At 39.6% G+C, this 8,148-nt stretch overlaps 1 long non-coding RNA gene across 1 annotated transcript in view; it reads right to left on the reverse strand.

The window, feature by feature from the left end:
- Positions 1-1,470: 1,470 nt before the first annotated feature.
- The window catches only part of LOC104950126 (uncharacterized), a 19,250-nt gene continuing 12,572 nt past the window's right edge, over positions 1,471-8,148 (reverse strand). Inside the window, exon 3 of the long non-coding RNA XR_798888.1 lies at positions 1,471-1,484. This is a non-coding gene — a long non-coding RNA (uncharacterized lncRNA). The remainder of the gene's footprint in view (positions 1,485-8,148) is intronic.

Genomic DNA, 8,148 nt, shown 5'->3' on the forward strand with positions numbered 1-8,148 from the left:
CAGACCCAAGAGCAGTAAAAAAAATAAGGAATCAAGTGTTCTTAACAAAAAGCGAGCTTTAATTCAAAAAGCTGATAACAAACATCCACAAATGGGAACACGAGGAAGGATCAAGGAAACAACAGCCAGGAACAAACATGGAGACGACGACCCAACGAAAAACACTTGGGAAAGCAAGACTAAATACACACAAGAGTAATCACAAGACAAGACACAGCTGGAGAGGGGAGGTGAAACACAGGGGCAGCAGGTGAACTGGAGGGGAAACACAGGATGGAAAAAAACAGGAGCGAATACATTTAAAAACAGGAAACTAAACACAAAACTAAGCTTGTGACAAAGGGATTTAAAAAAAAGTCTTATTATTATTGTTCCCCTTCGATCATTTTTACTCAGTGGATTTTTCAGTTCAGAATGTTAACTTTGAGGCAAGTGATTTACAGTGAGTATATTTTTAGATTCATTTTATTTCAATTAAACCAATAACTTGAATATTATGTATACATTGATTTTGTGACTGCATCACATAATTTGCAACATGGCTTGTAGAACAAAGAGTAGAACTGAAACAACTGATTTACATCTCCCTTCTCTTGTTTTCATTTTGAGGCCATTTCTCAAACACAGAGTATTTCCGTCTGAAATAGATGCACTTCCAAAACAGTAGGAGCTATGAAATACATTTCAAATCAATGCCCAGGCAAACCCACTGAGTCATCATTAGCCAAAGAGATCAACAACGGGGGTAAGAGGCTGTTAAAAACTATTTTTGATGAAATGCTTTGATGTATAAAGCACACAGCTGAGAGTCAGCCAGAGGGATGTTGTTGTTACTGTCTGTGGGATCTGAAGCACACAGGGCATGCTGCCTATTATTCTAAGTGCATCCATTTGATAAATATTTCATTAGGCAAATGTTGGGATGGGAAATCAAATTATAAATGACCCAGGAAGGGTTTGTTTGTCTTTGTGTTTCTGTTTTTCCTGTCTTACCTATAGTAAAGCTGATGGCTGACCAACTCGTCTTTTGTACTAACCCTTTTAGAAAAAGCGTTAGTACATAAAACATCTATTGGGGTGTGAAAGCTCGCAGAAAAAGTCTGGTTTTTAGTGCTAGGTGTTTTGGAAATAATATATTATATTGAAATCATACCAGAGTTCAGAAAACATTCACAAATCATCTGTCTCTGAAAGAGATGGAACAAAACTGCAAAATGTTTGGTCTTTCGGATTTCTATTTTGAATCTGTTAATCTTTACACAAGCCTGTGCTTACACAAATGAGTCATCTATGAATTATATATATTTAAATGGTTCCTCCGAACATTTACAATCTAGATTTAGGGCTTTAGATTTAAGAAACAATCTGTACAGATTATATTTGAATGCACAGCAGTGCTTAAAATAATGCAGTAGAAAACAATGTTGTTTTGAATCACATCACATGGAAGTAAATGTCATAAATGCTTTTGCTTTTCTGAATGTCTGACAGCAGCAAGCTTCCCATCAGCATGGTGGTGCATCGTGTTGTCCTTGACAACAACCCCCCCCCCCCTGCAGGGCCTCCGTACACCTCGCTCACTGAAAGATACCACACACACAAACCACACACACACACACACACACACACACACACCACCACACCACCACACACACACACACAACACACCACACACACACACACACACACACACACACACACACACACACACACACACACACACACACACACACACACAATGTGTTATCACAGCCCTGATTACTCCTATCTCCTCCACTCTGCCCCCACCCCATCCTCTCATTTCTCCCTCTGCCTTTCCTCACTTTTGATCACTTTCTTTCCGTCTACCTCGCTGTCATTGAGTGTTCCTTCAGCTATGCATTACACCCCGAACACTTTTCAAAGATGGGGAGGAAGGAGAAATGATTTGACAGCTCCATTCTGCCCTCTGAGCTCCATCTTTAAGGTTATTACAGTCTGTTGAAGTGCATTGTTAGTCGGTCGTCTGCCAGGGTATATGGGAGCTTCTACCTACCTGCCAAAACAAAGCGCTGCATTACATCATGCCACCTCGATTCTGTCTCCTGAACTGAAGTGGGATAAAAAATAAGCTTTTCTGTCCCTCAATTGGCCTCAAATGTGAAAAGAAGCAATCAAGTGCATGTGACAATTCACAGCATATTATGCATTCACCCTCTTTCAAATGAATGGTTACTCCTCTTGATGGGAGGCTGGCTCTGGAATTGCCTTTTTCTGCCTTAGGAATGGAAATGGGGGTCTACAGTATGTGTGAAATTGATGTGATTATTTTTCTGCAGTAGGAACTATCTAAGCCACATTATTTAAATGTATGTAGCTCTCCAAGGGTTTTTACTGGGATTGAGGAATTTAATTTAAAGGATAAACAATAGTAAATGTAATTTATGTGTAAGCTGTGGTATGGAAATGCAGTAACGCATTAATGTGATTTATAATGACAAAAATGGTAATGAAGCATTATCAGATTAACATTATCCTCCTACTTGAGTTGAGATTACTTTATGGCCATCTGAGTCAAAATATTAACTTCTGATAAATATATCTGGGTTTTATTGAGCTCGCCACAAGCTTGAAACAGTCTTAAATCATTTGTCACAGCAAGCAACCCCTTTAATCTTAGGAACACATGTATTTAGTTCCATATCTTCATCAGAATCAGAATCAGAATACCTTTATTAGTCCCACAGAGGGGAAATTTGCAGCGTTACAGCAGGAAAGAGCCACAGACAGCTTAGTGTTGCATATTTTAAATGCGTTAAAAAGGAAAATATTGATAAAAGCAGCAATAAATATGCCCATTTAAAGTAATTGATGTGTAGTGATAAGGAAAGCAGAAGATCTACTGTATAGTGGAAAAAGTTGAATTATGATCATATTTTTAATGCAGCGCGTTTTGCTCAGAAATCCATAATCCAGTTGCTATATCATGAATAAAGCTTTCAATTATTGATAAAGCTATCCCTCATGCCACAGCTGAACCTGTCTGTTCTCCATACAGGACGCCTGGAAACGGTCTCGACCTATGAGAAAAAAACTGCTTGTGTAAACACATGGTATGATTAAATCCTCCCTAGTACAAAACTAATTAGAACATTCACATCTGATAGTGAGACGTGTTTTCAAAATGTAAGTGGACTGAAGCAGAGGGAAAATTGATCCCATTCATTCTCTCACTGCCATAAATGTCTCTGTATTTCCTATCACATTAACTCCTGTGTGCATCCCCATCACCTTGTATCATACTTCTTATTCCCACCAACCCCCCACCTCCCTTCTCCATCTCATCTTCCAGGCAGATAAATGAGCCCCAGCGAGCAGTGATTGGTTTCCATGGCATTTCCAGGCTTTTGACTACTTATTCAAATACAGACATTCATGCATTTCATTGTATTTGTTTCACCGGGGTTGTTCTATGAGAAAAGGATTTCCCTCTTTCGGGTGTGCTTTCAATCTACAATTCATTTATGGTAATCATTTTAGAGCAATATTCTTCAATTCAGAACTATCTTTGTGGAGATATTGCCCGTAGCAGTTTTTTATGTATAATTGATTACCTACCACTCATTCAGGAACAGACATGAAAAAAAATGCAAAGATGCAGAGTTTACATTTAAAAAGATGATAAATCATAAAGAAAACATGTTGTTTTAAAATGTTATTGTAAAAAGACTGAAACTCTGGAATATATACCTTATTTGATTTTCTAATTGAGACTGCTGAAGCCCCTTTTTATTTCCTGCCTTAATTATAGAATGCATGTTAGTATTGTGAATTTTCACAATTATAAAATGCCTGCTCCTACATACAACTTCAGTCTCATCCTCTATGTCTACCCAAATCACGTTACCTTGCAAGGCAACATCGCGAGAGTTGCGAGATCACGCAGGAATAGCTACTTTGTTGTAAACGCTGTGTCCAAATCTACCATGTGCTATGATATACGTTCTTCCGTTGCACACTAAACTCAAACTGGCGTCCCCATAATTCGGACTGCATGGCAAGAGGGGAAATCCAACTTCCTGCAACATGTACAAAAATGTGATTAAAATAAACATGTATCTCTACCTGTTAAGAAACCACAAAATCTGCAAGCAACAGTGTCTGAGGGCTTCTTAAGATTTAATAAACTATGAATGTTTCATATGCATGTAACGGGAAGAAACTCAGCTAACTGATAATCTTTTATTTTTTTAGCAAAAAAAAACACAAGGCGAACGCTGAGCTTCTGAATTAGCCCTGAGCGGAAAAATGCTAACGCCGTTAGCACAGAACTCACGGTATAACACCCTTATTACTTATCGTAACTGCACATCCAACCCATGGAATAGCATCGTGAGAATACACAGAATCGATAGGTATCTGTATCATCACTCCATGATCAGAACTCGCGACATTATAAACAAAACCAGACATCACAACACGTGGCATTAGGTAGCAAACACGGCAATATGTCTTACCTTTGTCGTTGTCTGATCAAAAGTTGTCTTCAATGGCATTAAAACGATAAAAACGCTGCTGAAGGTTAATTCATAGGTTAATCCAATGTGTCTGTGTCACTTTGAAAAGATTTCTGATAATCCATCAGCAATAGAGAGCCGCAGTGACGCGTCGTAAAACCCGGAAGTAAGTTAGCATTTTTAGCACTTCCGGTTCCTTCCTCAAAAAGCAATGCATTTTTTCCATAGGGTTTTGGAAAATAGCTCGAAATAAGGTCTGTGGTTGACACAAATTTAAGAGGTAATTGACGTTTTGTTCTACGACATTAAATACGTCAGCAGTGACCCCACTGGGGATTTTTGAAGAGTTTACGTGTCTGAAAAACGATGGTTGTTACCGAGTGGCTGAATAGGACTACAGAAATTGTCGAGGCCGTTGTACGTCATTACGCCGAACACGTAAACACTCCCGCTAAGTTTGTTTTCCTCTGTGTTCTGCTTGAAAGCAAGTACATGCATATCTTTAGTATCTGTATATATCATAACTTCACAAGTGTTAATATTTCGGGACGAGGATGTAATTGTTGAAGGCTCAGAGTAGGAGATAAAAGATGGGTTTAGTGCCAACTGGACGTTCCGTTGTAGCGCTCTCAACGCTCTAGCTGCGTCCTTATCGATGAAACAACCTTGCGACCAGGTCTTCTCGCTCTCTCCTATGCAGCGGCCGTGTGCATTTCGCGCTTTGCCGCAGGGGCTATTAAGCCTGCGTACCGTTCTCCTTCTCGCGTCTCAGCGTTGTACATGTTTTCTCCTAATTTTATTTGTACATAGAGATTGGACAACTTCCCTCTTTGGTGTTTTTGCGTTCGTTGTCCAGACTCCCGAAGAATTCTAAATTATTTCGATACTTACAAAGTATACGTACTTGCTTCTTTGAGTCGATTACGACTATTGCAAATCAAAAAATCGTTTTTTTTTTGTGTTCCGCTTGCCGACTCGGAGACTTAATCGGGACTCGCCTTTTTTCCGATTGCGCAATCGTGTCTTGAGGTGCCATATTGTGGGCATAAATGAATAGCATTGACGGTGTAGGTTTGGTCCTTCATCGTAGCCTCTTATGTGTCTTAGTCTATCTCATAGACATAGTAGTGAGGTACGTAGTCTTAGCGCTGTAATATTTGTTTTGGTCTGTAGTGTTGTGCCCCGGCTAATCCATCCGTTTGTGCCGTTATTACCAATGGCAACAGCAACAGCTCGTTTTTCACAGAGTTACCGTAATTTTGCTATTTTTGCGACGCTTCCAATCTAAGTATCCCAATTAGGTTACACAGACCGTGAACTTTTCTAAAGACTATTAGGTAGTCGTTATCTCTTCGGCGTCCTGCGCAGCATTTTGGCTTCATGCAACGTAAAAATCGTGAAGGCCAAGGGAAGGGAGTTTTTCGTTCGTAAAAAAGGTATCCCAAACTTCTTATCAGCTTTTATTTACAGACACCACTGTGTATTACTTCTCCATTAACTGCAAACAAGATGGCTGTAATTTAATGCAGTCGCGTCCTGGGGTCGACCCTAAAACTTCTCAAATGCCAGACTTTTTGCTACCAACAATGCTCCCGACTATCCTGATGTCTTTAACAGCTCCGCAACATGCAGTAATGCGGCTTGTGCATTTGTGAGGGCGATTCAACAACGGACGGCACTAAGACGACTTTCGCTTCATGTACGTATGAGCAATCATAGACCATATATATAGACTGGTAATCTTAGACCTAAAACTTTTGAACAGACAAAATTGGGCATCAACTGTTTCTATCTTGTTAATTAATGGCGTAAAAGGTTAAAATCTAGCCGTCAAGCAAAGCAAATCGCGATTGCAATCGATTTCGTCGCGATGATCAATCCGATACGTTCACCAAACACGACCGAGGCCCCGTCGTGTCCAGAAAGCGTGCCTGCACGAGCAAGATCAGCAAGGGCGTTACCAAAGGGTCTTCTCTCAGACTAAGCAACGATACTCCATTCCGATCTCCAATGTACAAACAGGCTCCCGTGCCACTTTACAAATTTCATCCCATCCTGCATAGCGGCAAATCTCTCCGTGACGACTTTTCTGCGTTGTATTCCTTCTATTCTTATGCTAGATATTTTGCGCACACGAATATACTATTTCCGATTAATCATGTTCGTCCTATTCGCAACCGTGTACATTGATTTCCTAACATCCAGTACCCTTTAGCCAACCTGTATAACCCTTCCACGATTATTACCGTTTTAGTGGAGACCGACGTCTCTTGAGAGACGAGGTATCGACGAACTGCATTTTAGGTGTACATGTACATGTAAATTAAGTTTGAATATCAGGGTAGGGAGTGTATGACAAACATATAATTATGACATATCACGAACAAGAAAAATACGCGACGTTGTCGTTTGTACGGGTTTAACCTAGTTATTTTCATTCATATCATAGAATTAAATTCTCTTAGTATTGATAATACTTAATCACATCGTCGACTGTGTCTAAAGTCATACTAATTCGATGGTAAATCAAGAAATCAAGTATAAACCTACAGATATTTTCTCATGTTTTCTACTTCTTCACAAGTGCTCATGAAGGTTTCACGTTCCAATATATAAAATCCCCAAACCGAAATCGGCATCACATCCGGGCACCCAAATAACAGAATTCGAGAATACCCTGCCACACTGACGGTAACTTTGATATCAAACTAATAGAAGGGTTGTCTGCTCGTCAATTCTGTATGTCATGGTATCCGATATTCGTTTTGTGGATTTATATATTGGAACGTGAACTTCCAGAGCTTGTCAAAGTGATAACCCTGTCCAAATATCTAGTTTTAACTTGATTCTTTATCTTACCATCTCACTTAGGTCTGCCTTTTTATACACAGTCGACGATGTGATTAACTTATTATCCACATATACAGACTTAATTCCTATTCTATAATGGAAATAATCTAGGTTAACCCTTTACCAACACAACGTCGTCGTTTTTTCTTTTTTTCTTTTATATTCAACTAATATTATGTTTTCATCCCTCCTACCCTATAAAATTCCCTTATATTTCCATTTTACATGTACCTAAAATGCAAGGTTCTCTGTCGATACCTCGTCTCTCAGAGCGGCTCGGCTACTCCACTAAACAATAATCAAGTATGCAGTTTTGTACTAAAGGGACTATGTTAGAACATCAATGTCCACTTTGCAATCGACGAAACATGATTAATCATGCAATAGTACTATTCGGTGGTGTCCAAATTATCTCACATAAGTAATAGAAGTGAAATCAACGCAGAAAAGTCGTCCGGTAGCGATTTTGCCGCTATGTCGTGATGGGTATTAAATGTAAAGTGGCACTGTACTGTTTTAACATTGTAGTCGAATGGAGTATCGTTCTTAGGTCTTGAGAGGAACCCTTTGTACCCGCCTTGCTATCCTTTGCTCGTGCCAGGGTCGCTCGCTCTTCTGGCCCCCGACGTGGACTCGTTTCGTTGTTTGGTAACGTATCGCTTGATCATCGCGATCGAAATCCGCTTTGCAATCGATTGCTTTGCTTGACGGCTGATTTTAACCTTTTACGACCCCCATTAATTAACCGCTATTAACATTTTATGCCCCAATTTTTCTGTTAAAGTTTTTATGTCTAGCACTT

This window comes from Notothenia coriiceps, unplaced genomic scaffold, assembly GCF_000735185.1.
Source record: "Notothenia coriiceps isolate Sejong01 unplaced genomic scaffold, NC01 NC01_scaffold00017075, whole genome shotgun sequence".
Lineage (NCBI taxonomy): Eukaryota > Metazoa > Chordata > Actinopteri > Perciformes > Nototheniidae > Notothenia > Notothenia coriiceps.